The following is a 20,793-nucleotide window of genomic DNA, read 5'->3' on the forward strand; positions in this document are numbered from 1 at the left end:
ATTGCAGTGGGTACAATAAGGCCTATCCTTTTTCTTGACAAAAGGATTAGGTACGGGATTGAAATTCCTCTGTTGGCCATTTTGACTTGACACATTTCTGGCAAGCATTGTCATATTTTGCTGCATTTGAAATGATCCATTGTGAGAAACAGATCTCTGTCTTTCTTCTTGGACCATGAGAGAGAATACTTTAGAAACAGGAGGCAGAGGCTCCATGAGCAAGACTTGGCTTCTTGTCTGTTGAAAAGACTCATTGAGTCCCATAAGGAAGTACATGACATACTCCATGTTGAAATGATCAGCCACCTTCAAAATTCCACCACGAGTACATTGATCTGAAGTATTACATGTACAAGAAGGCCGAAAATTAGTGAGTTCATCTTAGATTGCCTTGAGTTTTGTATAATAAACTGTAACGGAATCATTGTCTTGAGCTAAGTTAGCAAATTCTCTGCGCAATTGAAACATACGAGGACCATTGCCTTGTTGAAATCGAGATTTGAGATCCTCCCAAACCTCTGTGGCAGAACTAGAATATATGACACTTAGTTGAATCTCCTTAGAAATTGAATTGAGAAGCCTAGAGAACACCATATGATTATTACAGACCCAAGCATTATGAGTAGCTGGATCATCAGCTTCAATTGGACAGGGAATCGCCCCAGTAAGAAACCCTAACTTGTACATTCTTATGCCTAATAAAATTCTTCTTTCTTTCAAAAACAAAATGTTATTTTTAATCCAAACATATTTCAAAAATCCATTCTTTATTTTTGAAGACATTTTGTAAAAAAAATATTTGTTTACTTTCAGTTTTGAAAAAGTCTTCTTAAATATTTCTTCAAATCATTCCTAACATAATTTCCTTTACATTGATATTATTTTTTTAAAGTTATATTGTTACCGTTGCCTATTTTATTCGAGATTCGCCAGCCATATTCAATATTTAAATATTCAGAAATCTTTGAAAGACATCGCACTTGCAATATTTAAATTGATTTTCGAAGGAAATGTTCAAAATTTTGTACAACTATAATTTTCTTGGGCGAATGTCGAATACGCCAATGATAATGGACTTAAATGCACATTTGTTTAACCGAAAAATAGTCTTGCAAATAAATTCATCTCCATATCTTTTGTCTAAAATACCCTCATAGTATAATTTTTATCAATTCCACCTATTATACTCTAACTTCATCAATATTACACATTAACCTCGGATTTGAACAAATATATGACATTAGCCCCCATTTTCATAATTTTTTTCCTCTCTAAATTACTGTGTTAACAACAAAATTATTGTCTGCAATAGAAATATTGAATACCAAAACAGTAATATTACTAATATTACTATCCCAAACATTAATATTACTGTCTCGAACAGTAATATTATGAATATTACTTTCTCGAACAATATTATTAGTAATATTACTGTCCCTAACAGTAATATTATTGCATGAGACAGTAATAGTACGATCGGACACACTAATATTATGGTCGAAGACAGCAAAATTGCAGACCAGGACGATAAAATTAATTAATACAGTAAAATTACAATCTCAGACAGTAATATTACTGCCTCCGACAGTTAAATTACTGTTGGATAATTTAGCAGTCAAGACAGTAATATTAATTAAAATATATTTTATTTAAGAAAATACAAGTTTTCAAAAAAAAAAAAAAGTCAACGTCGGAGAGTGACGGTCAACGACGGTTGAGATGCCATAAAAAATAATTGTTTTTCTTAGAATCATATTGAATGATTAAATTAATTGATTTATGCTTAAAAAATTCGTGATCTTATTTCATAATAAATCAAAATATCTTTATCTTTGGAAAATTGTTTCTCAATATTTTGAAATGTTCTTCAATTATATCTTAAATAGTTGGAGGGCTTTTCTCTGCAATATTGTTCCTTCCTTTTCTTCTTTAGGGGAGGGGAGAGGGAACTACCCGCCCCTTAATTGAATTTTAGACGCACGAAATAATAATAGTTTGAGGAACTTGGGAAGTGGAGTAGGAAGATTCTCTAAAGCACTATAATTAGGGTGTCGTTTATTTCTCTCGTACGTATTATTTTTTGTATTTAATTTGCTACTATTTATTTTTTGGTCTGTCGACTGAAAGTATTGTCGGGATTTGTAAGTGAATTTCGTTGACAATTTTGTGTTAAATACGTTTTTTCTTTTTCTGAAAATTTGTTTCTATTATTCAAAAAGCAATTTTTTTGAGATTTAATAAGCAAAATACTTTTAAAAAGTAATAAAAAATTTAATTCACCTCTCTCTTAGGCATATATTTCGTTTCTAATATCTTATGAGAAAAACAATTATAATTATTTTCAAAAATATTTGACAACATCATTAAAGTTATAAAGTCAAGCGTGATGTGTGTGTATATAAATATATGGTAAATTATAATCACCCATAGGTATGGCTAAATTACAAAAAACTCCATCTTGTTTGGATAATTACAACACCCCCTCAACTATAAATCTTTTTACACGTCCACCCTTTCGGTTTCAAATTTAGTGGAATTTTCGAGATTATATGGATTATTATCACTTTTGTACCCGTTTTATCCTATCCAAACTCTACATTTTGAAGCAAGATGATCATAATTTGTGTTTATAAGCTTGTATATATCAGATTGTGGTGCATCAGAAACTCTATTTTAACACAAAACGAGTACAAACTAGAGGACATTTCACAAATTCTAGATGATTATGTTGAATTTGACACCATAAGGGTAGAGGTATAAGAAAAAAATCATAGTTAAAAGGGTGGATGTAATTATCCAAACAAGAAGGGTTTTTTCATTAATAGACCATACCTCAGAATGGTTGTAATTTACCCATGAATATATAATATAAGAGCTAATAGCACACACCCCCCTGTGTTATTTCTAATTGTCAAAAAAGTCCTCGTGATAAAACAATTAGCAAATTCCCCCTTATGTTGTACTTTATATTGCACAGTGCCCCATTTATCAAATTTAATTGTTGAATTGAATGAAAAGACAAAATTATCCCTAATATAAAATAAAGCAGAAAACCCAAAACCCAATTAAAGATATTTTGAAAAAAGAAAAAAAAAAAGAGCTGCCCCTCTTACTTCAAACCTCCACCACCACCGTCGACAATTACCTCGTCCCGCTGCCGCCCCATACTCCTGCCGGTGTCGCCGTCCACCTCTCACAGCCCAAATCAGTCGTCCACCACCGCACATCCCACACTCGCATCTCAGACCGACGCAATCCACCAACTGCGTCCCAACGAAATTCCTCTCGAACATTGCGGCGCCATAGTAGTGCTTGATTTGGTGGAACTGTGGCATTTGTCGCCGATTGAAATGGTCGTATTTCCTTGGGAGATATGGAACAGAGGAGAGGGGGTACTTACCTTTCCTTTTGGCATTTGTGAGATTTTGGCCAGTCGAGTGTTTTGGTGAGGTCGGCGGTGGAGAGGGTAGTCGTAGACGGCGGGGAGGTAGTGAGGCGGGCGGCGAAGCTGACGTGGTGGCAGAGTTGGGCGGCTAGTTAGGAGTTTTTTGAGCTGGCCTGCAATGGTATTTTTGGGTCTGGTGTAGGAGAGGGCTTTTATGAAAGTGCAAGAGACTGAAATAAAAAAATTGAAAAGTTCATTTTGGTGCTTATAAAAAATTCAGGCCGAATCTGCAATTTTTAAATTTGTGATGAAGGGTAATTGGGTCTTTTAAGGTAAAAAACTACACCCTCAGACGCAAAGTTCGCGCGTGCAACACACGGTAAGTTATTATGGGTTTTTTTATCCGTGACTACATTTCATAGGGGGGTCCTCGCCAATTTTTTTAACACATGGGGTTTTACGACAATTAGAGATTACACAAGGGTAGTTATTGCAAAAAACCCTATAATATAATATAGCTCAAACCTCTACCCTATATCTAAAGTTCAATTTTCTGGATTTGACTTTAAAATTTGCAAAGACTTGATAATATATATACTGTACGCTATCAGTTGTCCTAAAACCAATTGGTGTTAGGAAAGGTGCAAACCCTAGCCTTATAGTGCATTCAACACACACAAGCGCCCACGACATTCGATTGTGGGCCGCCCATACCCAGGCCTCCACTACGTGGACAATTGCTGCCAAACCCAGGCTAACAATCTCCCCCTCAGCAATTGCTCCAGCTGGGAATCGAACCCGTGACCTTGGCTCTGATACCACTTGTGTAGCGCCCCGCCCCGAGAAGCAGACACCTCGTGGCGGAACACCACTCAACATGCAGTACATTCAATGACCCCAAATATGCTCCTCAAAATTTCGATGATCAAAACATTAAACCCCCAATATCTATACCATCGTGTTTACAAAAAGGGATTATATTACAAGTGACTTCGACACCACTTACTCTATTACAAAATTCTAGATCAAGAGATGCCTATACGGTACATCATATCATTAAATGTACCTCTCGACGAGACTAGTCAGAGGCATACACGAGCTTTAACTCTTAGTATGAAAATTTAGGTCTAAGTCTTTCTTTTACCTGCGCATTAATATCAGAAAGGAGAAACGAATAAGTCCGAATGACTTAGTGAAAAACATATGATCCATGAGTATGGTGAGAATCAACAGAACAGAACATATAACGAGAGACTTTACAAGAATTTCATTAACAGAAGTGTAACATGTACAAGAGTGTAACATGTACGGCTTGAGTTCAATATTTGGTGGGGTCTCCAACCTTGTAACTCCCAACAAATAAAATCATATCACATCCTTATCCCTCCACTCCGTCCCGAGTGGCCACTCGGTCGGAAACAAGCAAGAGGCACGACCGGAACGTGCCGATTCGGCTCAAGAACATTTAACTCCAAACGAACGTGAGTCCGAACCATCAGGAGGTACCATTCGGGAGACCAGTCATCGTCAGCCCAATACTGCCCGATCGTCTTGCCGAAATGGTCCTAGGGCCCAGCTCCCCCAAGAGCGTCCTCAAGGGTGGGGACAATAGGTTCAAGAATCAATATCATTCCTTTTAGGAATATCAAGTCATTCATTTCAAGAATCAAGTCAATCATTCACAAGATAAGTCACGATCATGATAATTGAATATCAAGTCTTAGGATAATGAACATGTTCAGCCAATGAAGAATTGTCGTGAATATGGAATTCAAGAAGAACAATAAATTCCATGTCAGGTTCCAAGAACGAGTATATCAAGATCTCAATGAATTCAATAAACATGAGATTCAACTTCGAGCCAACAAAATATTTATTCTCGGAAAGCATTCAAGACAAGATTTTGAGAATAAATATAGTTCAATATCGATTCAAGGAAAATGTTCAGGCCAATGAATCAAGTATAGGAATTATCCGTGAACATAGCAACCAAGAGAATTGAAAAGTTCAAGATTTCAAGGACAAGATCATGGTTCCAATTTCGAGCCAAGAAAACAATATGCTCGCAGAACATTAAGGATCATATTTCAAGAACAAATATAATCAAGGTATCGAAGGCTTCAATATATACAAAATATTCGGTTCAAACAAAGGAGATATTATGCGCAGGAAAGAAATTGGATAAGGAGTCATAGTTTCTCACCTGGAGTCCAACGCTAGTGCTATAGAAGCATCATTAAGCTTAAACCTTGAGTGAGAGCTTTACTATGCTCAACACCTATGCAAATATTAGAACTAAATAAGATTCCGAACAGTAATATAGCCATATTACCATCCACTATATGACATAGTCAATTTCTTAAACATATACTAAGAATTGCTTCTCGCGACAATTTATTCAAATAATCACTGCGGTCGTCGTACTTATCCGAATGACCTAAATGATATATAAATTTAAAGATAACATATGTATCTACAAGTTTACTGAAGACAGTAATCCCAAATTAACAACATAACCCGTCAATAACAACCCCGAAAGATGAACACATAAACCTGCCAGATTTTCGGATAATTTCGTTTACTGTCACAGTCCGTTTGAAAAACCATAACAAATTGTACGGTTATCCAAATTGTCCAAATAATACATCAAATGAAACCTGTCAACTTAATCTACAAGTTTCATGAATACACACAGCCCAAATTATGATCCCAACATATCGAAAACAGTCCCGCAAGAAGATACTCAAAACTGCCCTGTTTCCGGCAGATTACTGTCATCGGATTCCGACCTCTAAAACACGTATATTAAATACTCTAATTCGATACAACTGAACACTTACTTATAGTTTACGATGTCCTCTACGAGTTTCCTGAAGGAACTGATTCGAAATTCGCATTCGAAACACTTCGATTTCGGCTCCGAAAACAAGCGTGGCAGCAGATTTTGCTTTCCCTCGTTCCAACGAGCGAGCTGAAGTTTTAGCCAATTCCGGTGACCACCGCCGGTATAAACAATCAAGAACCACCACCACTGGAAATCCAACTTATTAAGGTTTCGAACGGTACCTTCGGATCATCGATACTCCATCTTTAAGACCTCCGTTTAATTGATTTACTGAAAAGCCAAAACTCTGAAATTTGAATTCTGGACAGCTCGTCTTCTTTGTCGGATTCCAGCCACCACCGCCGGCGACTGCTGCTGGAGACCACCACCACTATAAATCTGACTTCCCAATATTTCTAATGATATGAGCTGATCATTAATACCCTTTGCTAAGGCATCCACGCAGCCCCGATTATGCTGATAATATGAATTGGGGATTTCAGCCAAGAATCAATATAGAAGAGAGAGAGAGAGAGAGAGAGAGAGAGAGAAACGGTGAGAAGGTGAGAGAAGAAGAAGAAACGTGGCGGCCAAAGAAAGAATTAGAATAGACGAAGTACACGTTGGTTCTTATCTCACTTGTAAATTCTAAAATTAGCTTATAGGGCCAAATAGTTTTCTTAATTACCAAATAGATGCCATAAGTTTAGATAATTACAATTCTACACTTCCCATCAAATTCGAGATATATTATAATTCCATATCGACACATATCAACTAAATAAATTCAATTATCCCCAGACTTAAACAACTTACATATTTACGGGGTGTTACACTCTTCCCTCCTTAAAAGAATCTGGTCCCCAGATTCTCAACTATTATTCGAACATGGAAATACAATTTCCTAAAATTCTTTTCGTGCTCATCCGTCGCTTCTTGAACTTCGTGGTTTCTCCATAATACCTTCAAGTCTTGTGATTGAGGAACTCGTTATCAAGAGGAATACACATATGCGGGTAGTCTCTAAGAGGTTGGTTCCGAAATAGGAATCAATCCCTATTTATATGATAAGTTATTCCCAAGCTACGGTTGCTTCAAGGAAGAATATCTGAGATTGATCGAAATAGTGTTTACTAAGTCCTTCAAACCTCTACGAATTATTTCCTTGACAATCTGTATCTTCCCAAACTTAGAATTGACTTGGATAACGAGTCAAACTATTATCGTAATGAATTCGAAATTACTTATTCAATTCAAATCTGAGGTAGTACTAGGAAATACTGCTTGTGGAACTTTAATTTCCGCGGCTCCATTAGCAATATCGTACAGTTCATTGGTCTCATACTCGATGTAGCCTTACCATTGAGCAAGATGCTAAATATTTATAGCGTTCTAGTAGTTGAAGGCCAAGATACGGTTCGTCAACCAATTAATGGGACTTATGAGGTACATCAACCATTAGGAAACAATCTAGTTAGGGTTGTAGCTAGGAGTGCTACAAATGGTCTGATGAGAGGAATGAAAGGCATTAATAAGCGTCTGATATCGTTCGAATCTTTAAATCTCTCCCTAGTTATCCGTGTCACATTCTTCAAGAGAACGTGTTTCTTCTCATCCGTTTCGCTCGAACTTTTGCGGTAATTAGAATTATATATCTAGCTCCACATATGTATAACTCTTTTGACGATCTTGCGTAGGCTTTGATCTTTATTTGATAAGTCGAACTTTACCGATAGCCCCTGATATCAATCTCCAAGCCATTACGTTTGCCGTCGTTAGTTGTTCGTCGCTCATCTAGTCTTGAATTGCAAGCTCGATTGATACTTTATCCCACGAACTACTGTTAAACTGTTTGTATTGTCGCTTGCTTGATAGCTGTCCTAAGTCATCACGATAATTCGCGTTATACGTTCACAAGGTTCCTTCAATGTTTTCAGTCATCAACTCACACGAGAGTTAGTTTTGAGAACGTTTCTCGTACCGAGCTGAAATTTTGTCCCATATTGCGGATAGTTGCTTCCATAACAACGAGATGAGTTATAATCTATATCGAGATAATGTGAGTTAGCTATAAGAGATAGATTTTGAATCTGACTCGCAACTACTTTCCCGGTCCACAAAAATTCTCCTCATTGGTCTGCCTAAAGTGGAATCGAATGCACCACAATTACAATCAAAGAGGACGACGAAGCCTGATTTACTTATGGTATCAACATTGGACACTAGAAGAGCTTGATAATATATGGCGTTCGCAAAGAAAAGGTTTTCAAATAGTAGGTCGACCAGGCAACGGTTGATGGAAGAGACTTTTACTTCTAAAATCAAGAGTAATTGAAGGTGGCAACGGTTGATACAATCTTCCCGTGGTTTCGCAACCGCATGCCTAATAAATACTTACCGTACATAAATCATGACTCGCAATATCTGACAATTGAGTAGCCTTCATTTCATTCAATTCACTACTATTTCAACATAGGTCAACTAGTCTAAGGTCATTCTTCGACACTAAGCACGCTCTAATCACGTCCGAAAACATTATACACACTATGTCTATTAATGCTGATGGTGAATTACTTCAACCAAACTAGATGATGGGCAAAACTTATTTATAGCAAGTTGATCATCAAGTACGAATTCTGGTAGTTGTTCGTTCACATCTTACAAAGAGAAGTGCAATCCTCTATAGTGTTATTGACATAGGTGTTGTACTCTAGACACCTTCTCCACATAGCACTTGGCTCTTGATATTAACCAAACAGAATTGCAAAAACTGATAATCCAATGTTAAGATATAGCTGACTTATCGGATACTAGGGACTCTAGAGGTGACTCCCATTGTGTAGCACTTTGTCCCGCAGGTTCAAGAGGTGGCTCCCACATCCTAGCAGTTTGCCCTGCATAGCACTTAGCTCCCTGTACCCTGACGATTAGAATCAAGAATTCAAAACGCTCAAGGTATAAGAATCAACAAACTCTATAGAATTTCTAAGTCGTGATAACTACATAACCTTTTTCCGTCAAGTAAGATAATCGTCGAAATTATTCCAGGTCGAATCCATAAGATGATATAACAATAGATGCATACATCCGTAGTCATATTACATGACATTGCCCAAACAAGGTCCATACTTTTACCCTGAATTAACAATTATCATGGCCTATGAGTGAGAGGGAACAACAAGAAGCGATATGAAGAAGTCGAATCACAAGGTTTCAAAGGAATAAGAACCTCACATAATAGGCTATCCAAATCAAGAAGTATTAAATGAGATGAGGAATCTCAAAAAGAACGTAACAAGAATATGGAAGCATTCAAATAAGATCAAACGCCTCACTCATGATCAACAATGGGAAGGAAGTAAGATAGTCAAACAATATCGTATACAAAGAATCAGATACCAGAGAAAGTAGGTAATCGAGATGCCGAAGTATTGAAATGAGATAAGGAGTTTTGAAATGAGATAAGGGATTTCCATTGTGAACAATAATAACAATGGAACAATACATGTACAAGAATTGAATTTTTGAGGCCAAAAGAACAAGAACCTCAAAATAGGAAGAAAGATTGACCCGATATCAGAATCATAACAAATGGTATAACCAAATCAAACGAGAATAGGGACCTCAAAGGTACGTGACCAAAATCACGAGATATTCAAGAAAATTGGAACATTGAAAATGGAGTAGTATATATTGAATAAGTAAAGAAATATTCAAGGAAATAAAAAGTCTCGACAAATAGATTAGCCAAACTAGAGTGTTCAAAGAGATAGAAAACCTCACAATTATCAAAAGCAGATGGTAGTGGAAAAAATAAGGAACCTCACAAGAACATGACCAAAATCATATGGTATTCAAAATAATTGAACACTAAAGATGGAGTGAACTGGATAAGAAGTCTCGGCAAATAGATAAGCCAAAACCATAGAATGTTTACAAAGGATAGAAGGTGGAGATGGTAGCACAATAAGGTAAGGGGCTTCAAAACAAGGGATAATCCAAACCATGCGGAATTTGAAGGGGTACGAAACCTCATAAAATTGGTAACTAAGACTATGAGGTATTAAAATGAGATAAGAGAATCGATTACGATCACCAAATGAAATTAGACAATATAGGCCAACGAATCAATATAGAATTGATTGGAATGATAAGGAGTGAACAAAAGAACTCCCGAATATTTGGTTCACCGTAATTCAATATTCAAAATGAGATAATAAGGTTCGGATAAGGAAGTCAAGTTATACAGTACTCAAAGAATGGGACGTCTGCAAAAAAGAGTATTACTCGATTCAAGTGAGACTAGGGACCTTACTCGTGATAAACAACATCGGAGAATTGGGAGCCAATTGAAGTAACCAAAAGAACCATGAATCCCATCGTGTATGATAGATATTTCTACGGGGTATTCCTCACTATCTATATCGGTAATAGACGCTAAATTATCATCTCAATGCCTCTAATACTCGATTACTACCTATCTTCTCAATCTCCCAAGATTCAATTCATAGCTCTACAATTCTCAAAGATCCCTTTCCATCATCGCCCGGGCATCCAACCCAAAGCTCTACCAACCCAAAGCTAACTAACCCAAAGCTCTGATACCACCTGTAGCGCCCCGCCCCGAGAAGCAGACACCTCGTGGCGGAACACCACTCAACATGCAGTACATTCAATGACCCCAAATATGCTCCTCAAAATTTCGATGATCAAAACATTAAACCCCCAATATCTATACCATCGTGTTTACAAAAAGGGATTATATTACAAGTGACTTCGACACCACTTACTCTATTACAAAATTCTAGATCAAGAGATGCCTATACGGTACATCATATCATTAAATGTACCTCTCGACGAGACTAGTCAGAGGCATACACGAGCTTTAACTCTTAGTATGAAAATTTAGGTCTAAGTCTTTCTTTTACCTGCGCATTAATATCAGAAAGGAGAAACGAATAAGTCCGAATGACTTAGTGAAAAACATATGATCCATGAGTATGGTGAGAATCAACAGAACAGAACATATAACGAGAGACTTTACAAGAATTTCATTAACAGAAGTGTAACATGTACAAGAGTGTAACATGTACGGCTTGAGTTCAATATTTGGTGGGGTCTCCAACCTTGTAACTCCCAACAAATAAAATCATATCACATCCTTATCCCTCCACTCCGTCCCGAGTGGCCACTCGGTCGGAAACAAGCAAGAGGCACGACCGGAACGTGCCGATTCGGCTCAAGAACATTTAACTCCAAACGAACGTGAGTCCGAACCATCAGGAGGTACCATTCGGGAGACCAGTCATCGTCAGCCCAATACTGCCCGATCGTCTTGCCGAAATGGTCCTAGGGCCCAGCTCCCCCAAGAGCGTCCTCAAGGGTGGGGACAATAGGTTCAAGAATCAATATCATTCCTTTTAGGAATATCAAGTCATTCATTTCAAGAATCAATTCAAGAATCAAGTCAATCATTCACAAGATAAGTCACGATCATGATAATTGAATATCAAGTCTTAGGATAATGAACATGTTCAGCCAATGAAGAATTGTCGTGAATATGGAATTCAAGAAGAACAATAAATTCCATGTCAGGTTCCAAGAACGAGTATATCAAGATCTCAATGAATTCAATAAACATGAGATTCAAGTTCGAGCCAACAAAATATTTATTCTCGGAAAGCATTCAAGACAAGATTTTGAGAATAAATATAGTTCAATATCGATTCAAGAAAAATGTTCAGGCCAATGAATCAAGTATAGGAATTATCCGTGAACATAGCAACCAAGAGAATTGAAAAGTTCAAGATTTCAAGGACAAGATCATGGTTCCAATTTCGAGCCAAGAAAACAATATGCTCGCAGAACATTAAGGATCATATTTCAAGAACAAATATAATCAAGGTATCGAAGGCTTCAATATATACAAAATATTCGGTTCAAACAAAGGAGATATTATGCGCAGGAAAGAAATTGGATAAGGAGTCATAGTTTCTCACCTGGAGTCCAACGCTAGTGCTATAGAAGCATCATTAAGCTTAAACCTTGAGTGAGAGCTTTACTATGCTCAACACCTATGCAAATATTAGAACTAAATAAGATTCCGAACAGTAATATAGCCATATTACCATCCACTATATGACATAGTCAATTTCTTAAACATATACTAAGAATTGCTTCTCGCGACAATTTATTCAAATAATCACTGCGGTCGTCGTACTTATCCGAATGACCTAAATGATATATAAATTTAAAGATAACATATGTATCTACAAGTTTACTGAAGACAGTAATCCCAAATTAACAACATAACCCGTCAATAACAACCCCGAAAGATGAACACATAAACCTGCCAGATTTTCGGATAATTTCGTTTACTGTCACAGTCCGTTTGAAAAACCATAACAAATTGTACGGTTATCCAAATTGTCCAAATAATACATCAAATGAAACCTGTCAACTTAATCTACAAGTTTCATGAAGACACACAGCCCAAATTATGATCCCAACATATCGAAAACAGTCCCGCAAGAAGATACTCAAAACTGCCCTGTTTCCGGCAGATTACTGTCATCGGATTCCGACCTCTAAAACACGTATATTAAATACTCTAATTCGATACAACTGAACACTTACTTATAGTTTACGATGTCCTCTACGAGTTTCCTGAAGGAACTGATTCGAAATTCGCATTCGAAACACTTCGATTTCGGCTCCGAAAACAAGCGTGGCAGCAGATTTTGCTTTCCCTCGTTCCAACGAGCGAGCTGAAGTTTTAGCCAATTCCGGTGACCACCGCCGGTATAAACAATCAAGAACCACCACCACTGGAAATCCAACTTATTAAGGTTTCGAACGGTACCTTCGGATCATCGATACTCCATCTTTAAGACCTCCGTTTAATTGATTTACTGAAAAGCCAAAACTCTGAAATTTGAATTCTGGACAGCTCGTCTTCTTTGTCGGATTCCAGCCACCACCGCCGGCGACTGCTGCTGGAGACCACCACCACTATAAATCTGACTTCCCAATATTTCTAATGATATGAGCTGATCATTAATACCCTTTGCTAAGGCATCCACGCAGCCCCGATTATGCTGATAATATGAATTGGGGATTTCAGCCAAGAATCAATATAGAAGAGAGAGAGAGAGAGAGAGAGAGAGAGAAACGGTGAGAAGGTGAGAGAAGAAGAAGAAACGTGGCGGCCAAAGAAAGAATTAGAATAGACGAAGTACACGTTGGTTCTTATCTCACTTGTAAATTCTAAAATTAGCTTATAGGGCCAAATAGTTTTCTTAATTACCAAATAGATGCCATAAGTTTAGATAATTACAATTCTACACTTCCCATCAAATTCGAGATATATTATAATTCCATATCGACACATATCAACTAAATAAATTCAATTATCCCCAGACTTAAACAACTTACATATTTACGGGGTGTTACACTCTTCCCTCCTTAAAAGAATCTGGTCCCCAGATTCTCAACTATTATTCGAACATGGAAATACAATTTCCTAAAATTCTTTTCGTGCTCATCCGTCGCTTCTTGAACTTCGTGGTTTCTCCATAATACCTTCAAGTCTTGTGATTGAGGAACTCGTTATCAAGAGGAATACACATATGCGGGTAGTCTCTAAGAGGTTGGTTCCGAAATAGGAATCAATCCCTATTTATATGATAAGTTATTCCCAAGCTACGGTTGCTTCAAGGAAGAATATCTGAGATTGATCGAAATAGTGTTTACTAAGTCCTTCAAACCTCTACGAATTATTTCCTTGACAATCTGTATCTTCCCAAACTTAGAATTGACTTGGATAACGAGTCAAACTATTATCGTAATGAATTCGAAATTACTTATTCAATTCAAATCTGAGGTAGTACTAGGAAATACTGCTTGTGGAACTTTAATTTCCGCGGCTCCATTAGCAATATCGTACAGTTCATTGGTCTCATACTCGATGTAGCCTTACCATTGAGCAAGATGCTAAATATTTATAGCGTTCTAGTAGTTGAAGGCCAAGATACGGTTCGTCAACCAATTAATGGGACTTATGAGGTACATCAACCATTAGGAAACAATCTAGTTAGGGTTGTAGCTAGGAGTGCTACAAATGGTCTGATGAGAGGAATGAAAGGCATTAATAAGCGTCTGATATCGTTCGAATCTTTAAATCTCTCCCTAGTTATCCGTGTCACATTCTTCAAGAGAACGTGTTTCTTCTCATCCGTTTCGCTCGAACTTTTGCGGTAATTAGAATTATATATCTAGCTCCACATATGTATAACTCTTTTGACGATCTTGCGTAGGCTTTGATCTTTATTTGATAAGTCGAACTTTACCGATAGCCCCTGATATCAATCTCCAAGCCATTACGTTTGCCGTCGTTAGTTGTTCGTCGCTCATCTAGTCTTGAATTGCAAGCTCGATTGATACTTTATCCCACGAACTACTGTTAAACTGTTTGTATTGTCGCTTGCTTGATAGCTGTCCTAAGTCATCACGATAATTCGCGTTATACGTTCACAAGGTTCCTTCAATGTTTTCAGTCATCAACTCACACGAGAGTTAGTTTTGAGAACGTTTCTCGTACCGAGCTGAAATTTTGTCCCATATTGCGGATAGTTGCTTCCATAACAACGAGATGAGTTATAATCTATATCGAGATAATGTGAGTTAGCTATAAGAGATAGATTTTGAATCTGACTCGCAACTACTTTCCCGGTCCACAAAAATTCTCCTCATTGGTCTGCCTAAAGTGGAATCGAATGCACCACAATTACAATCAAAGAGGACGACGAAGCCTGATTTACTTATGGTATCAACATTGGACACTAGAAGAGCTTGATAATATATGGCGTTCGCAAAGAAAAGGTTTTCAAATAGTAGGTCGACCAGGCAACGGTTGATGGAAGAGACTTTTACTTCTAAAATCAAGAGTAATTGAAGGTGGCAACGGTTGATACAATCTTCCCGTGGTTTCGCAACCGCATGCCTAATAAATACTTACCGTACATAAATCATGACTCGCAATATCTGACAATTGAGTAGCCTTCATTTCATTCAATTCACTACTATTTCAACATAGGTCAACTAGTCTAAGGTCATTCTTCGACACTAAGCACGCTCTAATCACGTCCGAAAACATTATACACACTATGTCTATTAATGCTGATGGTGAATTACTTCAACCAAACTAGATGATGGGCAAAACTTATTTATAGCAAGTTGATCATCAAGTACGAATTCTGGTAGTTGTTCGTTCACATCTTACAAAGAGAAGTGCAATCCTCTATAGTGTTATTGACATAGGTGTTGTACTCTAGACACCTTCTCCACATAGCACTTGGCTCTTGATATTAACCAAACAGAATTGCAAAAACTGATAATCCAATGTTAAGATATAGCTGACTTATCGGATACTAGGGACTCTAGAGGTGACTCCCATTGTGTAGCACTTTGTCCCGCAGGTTCAAGAGGTGGCTCCCACATCCTAGCAGTTTGCCCTGCATAGCACTTAGCTCCCTGTACCCTGACGATTAGAATCAAGAATTCAAAACGCTCAAGGTATAAGAATCAACAAACTCTATAGAATTTCTAAGTCGTGATAACTACATAACCTTTTTCCGTCAAGTAAGATAATCGTCGAAATTATTCCAGGTCGAATCCATAAGATGATATAACAATAGATGCATACATCCGTAGTCATATTACATGACATTGCCCAAACAAGGTCCATACTTTTACCCTGAATTAACAATTATCATGGCCTATGAGTGAGAGGGAACAACAAGAAGCGATATGAAGAAGTCGAATCACAAGGTTTCAAAGGAATAAGAACCTCACATAATAGGCTATCCAAATCAAGAAGTATTAAATGAGATGAGGAATCTCAAAAAGAACGTAACAAGAATATGGAAGCATTCAAATAAGATCAAACGCCTCACTCATGATCAACAATGGGAAGGAAGTAAGATAGTCAAACAATATCGTATACAAAGAATCAGATACCAGAGAAAGTAGGTAATCGAGATGCCGAAGTATTGAAATGAGATAAGGAGTTTTGAAATGAGATAAGGGATTTCCATTGTGAACAATAATAACAATGGAACAATACATGTACAAGAATTGAATTTTTGAGGCCAAAAGAACAAGAACCTCAAAATAGGAAGAAAGATTGACCCGATATCAGAATCATAACAAATGGTATAACCAAATCAAACGAGAATAGGGACCTCAAAGGTACGTGACCAAAATCACGAGATATTCAAGAAAATTGGAACATTGAAAATGGAGTAGTATATATTGAATAAGTAAAGAAATATTCAAGGAAATAAAAAGTCTCGACAAATAGATTAGCCAAACTAGAGTGTTCAAAGAGATAGAAAACCTCACAATTATCAAAAGCAGATGGTAGTGGAAAAAATAAGGAACCTCACAAGAACATGACCAAAATCATATGGTATTCAAAATAATTGAACACTAAAGATGGAGTGAACTGGATAAGAAGTCTCGGCAAATAGATAAGCCAAAACCATAGAATGTTTACAAAGGATAGAAGGTGGAGATGGTAGCACAATAAGGTAAGGGGCTTCAAAACAAGGGATAATCCAAACCATGCGGAATTTGAAGGGGTACGAAACCTCATAAAATTGGTAACTAAGACTATGAGGTATTAAAATGAGATAAGAGAATCGATTACGATCACCAAATGAAATTAGACAATATAGGCCAACGAATCAATATAGAATTGATTGGAATGATAAGGAGTGAACAAAAGAACTCCCGAATATTTGGTTCACCGTAATTCAATATTCAAAATGAGATAATAAGGTTCGGATAAGGAAGTCAAGTTATACAGTACTCAAAGAATGGGACGTCTGCAAAAAAGAGTATTACTCGATTCAAGTGAGACTAGGGACCTTACTCGTGATAAACAACATCGGAGAATTGGGAGCCAATTGAAGTAACCAAAAGAACCATGAATCCCATCGTGTATGATAGATATTTCTACGGGGTATTCCTCACTATCTATATCGGTAATAGACGCTAAATTATCATCTCAATGCCTCTAATACTCGATTACTACCTATCTTCTCAATCTCCCAAGATTCAATTCATAGCTCTACAATTCTCAAAGATCCCTTTCCATCATCGCCCGGGCATCCAACCCAAAGCTCTACCAACCCAAAGCTAACTAACCCAAAGCTCTGATACCACCTGTAGCGCCCCGCCCCGAGAAGCAGACACCTCGTGGCGGAACACCACTCAACATGCAGTACATTCAATGACCCCAAATATGCTCCTCAAAATTTCGATGATCAAAACATTAAACCCCCAATATCTATACCATCGTGTTTACAAAAAGGGATTATATTACAAGTGACTTCGACACCACTTACTCTATTACAAAATTCTAGATCAAGAGATGCCTATACGGTACATCATATCATTAAATGTACCTCTCGACGAGACTAGTCAGAGGCATACACGAGCTTTAACTCTTAGTATGAAAATTTAGGTCTAAGTCTTTCTTTTACCTGCGCATTAATATCAGAAAGGAGAAACGAATAAGTCCGAATGACTTAGTGAAAAACATATGATCCATGAGTATGGTGAGAATCAACAGAACAGAACATATAACGAGAGACTTTACAAGAATTTCATTAACAGAAGTGTAACATGTACAAGAGTGTAACATGTACGGCTTGAGTTCAATATTTGGTGGGGTCTCCAACCTTGTAACTCCCAACAAATAAAATCATATCACATCCTTATCCCTCCACTCCGTCCCGAGTGGCCACTCGGTCGGAAACAAGCAAGAGGCACGACCGGAACGTGCCGATTCGGCTCAAGAACATTTAACTCCAAACGAACGTGAGTCCGAACCATCAGGAGGTACCATTCGGGAGACCAGTCATCGTCAGCCCAATACTGCCCGATCGTCTTGCCGAAATGGTCCTAGGGCCCAGCTCCCCCAAGAGCGTCCTCAAGGGTGGGGACAATAGGTTCAAGAATCAATATCATTCCTTTTAGGAATATCAAGTCATTCATTTCAAGAATCAATTCAAGAATCAAGTCAATCATTCACAAGATAAGTCACGATCATGATAATTGAATATCAAGTCTTAGGATAATGAACATGTTCAGCCAATGAAGAATTGTCGTGAATATGGAATTCAAGAAGAACAATAAATTCCATGTCAGGTTCCAAGAACGAGTATATCAAGATCTCAATGAATTCAATAAACATGAGATTCAAGTTCGAGCCAACAAAATATTTATTCTCGGAAAGCATTCAAGACAAGATTTTGAGAATAAATATAGTTCAATATCGATTCAAGAAAAATGTTCAGGCCAATGAATCAAGTATAGGAATTATCCGTGAACATAGCAACCAAGAGAATTGAAAAGTTCAAGATTTCAAGGACAAGATCATGGTTCCAATTTCGAGCCAAGAAAACAATATGCTCGCAGAACATTAAGGATCATATTTCAAGAACAAATATAATCAAGGTATCGAAGGCTTCAATATATACAAAATATTCGGTTCAAACAAAGGAGATATTATGCGCAGGAAAGAAATTGGATAAGGAGTCATAGTTTCTCACCTGGAGTCCAACGCTAGTGCTATAGAAGCATCATTAAGCTTAAACCTTGAGTGAGAGCTTTACTATGCTCAACACCTATGCAAATATTAGAACTAAATAAGATTCCGAACAGTAATATAGCCATATTACCATCCACTATATGACATAGTCAATTTCTTAAACATATACTAAGAATTGCTTCTCGCGACAATTTATTCAAATAATCACTGCGGTCGTCGTACTTATCCGAATGACCTAAATGATATATAAATTTAAAGATAACATATGTATCTACAAGTTTACTGAAGACAGTAATCCCAAATTAACAACATAACCCGTCAATAACAACCCCGAAAGATGAACACATAAACCTGCCAGATTTTCGGATAATTTCGTTTACTGTCACAGTCCGTTTGAAAAACCATAACAAATTGTACGGTTATCCAAATTGTCCAAATAATACATCAAATGAAACCTGTCAACTTAATCTACAAGTTTCATGAAGACACACAGCCCAAATTATGATCCCAACATATCGAAAACAGTCCCGCAAGAAGATACTCAAAACTGCCCTGTTTCCGGCAGATTACTGTCATCGGATTCCGACCTCTAAAACACGTATATTAAATACTCTAATTCGATACAACTGAACACTTACTTATAGTTTACGATGTCCTCTACGAGTTTCCTGAAGGAACTGATTCGAAATTCGCATTCGAAACACTTCGATTTCGGCTCCGAAAACAAGCGTGGCAGCAGATTTTGCTTTCCCTCGTTCCAACGAGCGAGCTGAAGTTTTAGCCAATTCCGGTGACCACCGCCGGTATAAACAATCAAGAACCACCACCACTGGAAATCCAACTTATTAAGGTTTCGAACGGTACCTTCGGATCATCGATACTCCATCTCTAAGACCTCCGTTTAATTGATTTACTGAAAAGCCAAAACTCTGAAATTTGAATTCTGGACAGCTCGTCTTCTTTGTCGGATTCCAGCCACCACCGCCGGCGACTGCTGCTGGAGACCACCACCACTATAAATCTGACTTCCCAATATTTCTAATGATATGAGCTGATCATTAATACCCTTTGCTAAGGCATCCACGCAGCCCCGATTATGCTGATAATATGAATTGGGGATTTCAGCCAAGAATCAATATAGAAGAGAGAGAGAGAGAGAGAGAGAAACGGTGAGAAGGTGAGAGAAGAAGAAGAAACGTGGCGGCCAAAGAAGGAATTAGAATAGACGAAGTACACGTTGGTTCTTATCTCACTTGTAAATTCTAAAATTAGCTTATAGGGCCAAATAGTTTTCTTAATTACCAAATAGATGCCATAAGTTTAGATAATTACAATTCTACACTTCCCATCAAATTCGAGATATATTATAATTCCATATCGACACATATCAACTAAATAAATTCAATTATCCCCAGACTTAAACAACTTACATATTTACGGGGTGTTACAACTTGTAGGACCTCAGGCGCTACCAGTTATCGAATGCATCATCTTTATCATATAATACTTGCAATTATTGTGGTAAAATTGGGCATAAATCTTTTTCTTGTCCATATAAAATGGGAACCACCAGTAAATTCATTTGGGTACCAAAATGCAAAAATTGATTTGAATTATATTTGAATAAAATGGTAAGTGCTTTAATTGCTAATAATATTATTTGAATTTTTTTGATGCATTGCATGTTGTAAATTTTTGATATGTAAATCCTCCATGATTTATGAGTAAAAATAGTATGATAATATTTTTTGATAATAATATACTTATGACTCTAATCCTTTAAGTGCCATGAATTCCTTAGCAAATAAAATTTTCAGGCATATAGGATAACTTGAATGCTCTTAAAATTCGAAAGTTGAAACTCAAAAGTCACTGGAAGTTCAGCTGGAAATGGAAAATGAAGTGACAAAAACTGCTGGAAATTCATCTGAAATTTTGGATAACAACGCTAAGCTAATATCCTTGTTG

General features: G+C 37.2%; 1 long non-coding RNA gene across 4 annotated transcripts; it reads right to left on the bottom strand.

Annotated features, from left to right (window-relative positions):
• Window positions 1-4,215: 4,215 nt before the first annotated feature.
• On the bottom strand, window positions 4,216-20,256 carry LOC105955148 (uncharacterized). 4 transcript variants are annotated; one of them, XR_016030310.1, is made up of 5 exons: window positions 19,464-20,256; window positions 12,846-18,901; window positions 6,226-12,283; window positions 5,589-5,663; window positions 4,216-4,529 (listed from the first exon to the last, which is right to left on the bottom strand). It is a non-coding gene; the product is annotated as an uncharacterized LOC105955148 (long non-coding RNA). The 4 variants fall into 4 exon arrangements; XR_016030311.1 differs by lacking the exon at window positions 4,216-4,529 and having other exon boundaries at window positions 5,587-5,663; window positions 12,846-17,755; window positions 18,827-18,901; XR_016030312.1 differs by lacking the exon at window positions 4,216-4,529 and having other exon boundaries at window positions 5,587-5,663; window positions 6,226-11,137; window positions 12,209-12,283.
• Window positions 20,257-20,793: the final 537 nt, after the last annotated feature.

Source organism: Erythranthe guttata, chromosome 3, assembly GCF_056151865.1.
Source record: "Erythranthe guttata isolate IM_541 chromosome 3, IM_541, whole genome shotgun sequence".
Taxonomy (NCBI): domain Eukaryota; kingdom Viridiplantae; phylum Streptophyta; class Magnoliopsida; order Lamiales; family Phrymaceae; genus Erythranthe; species Erythranthe guttata.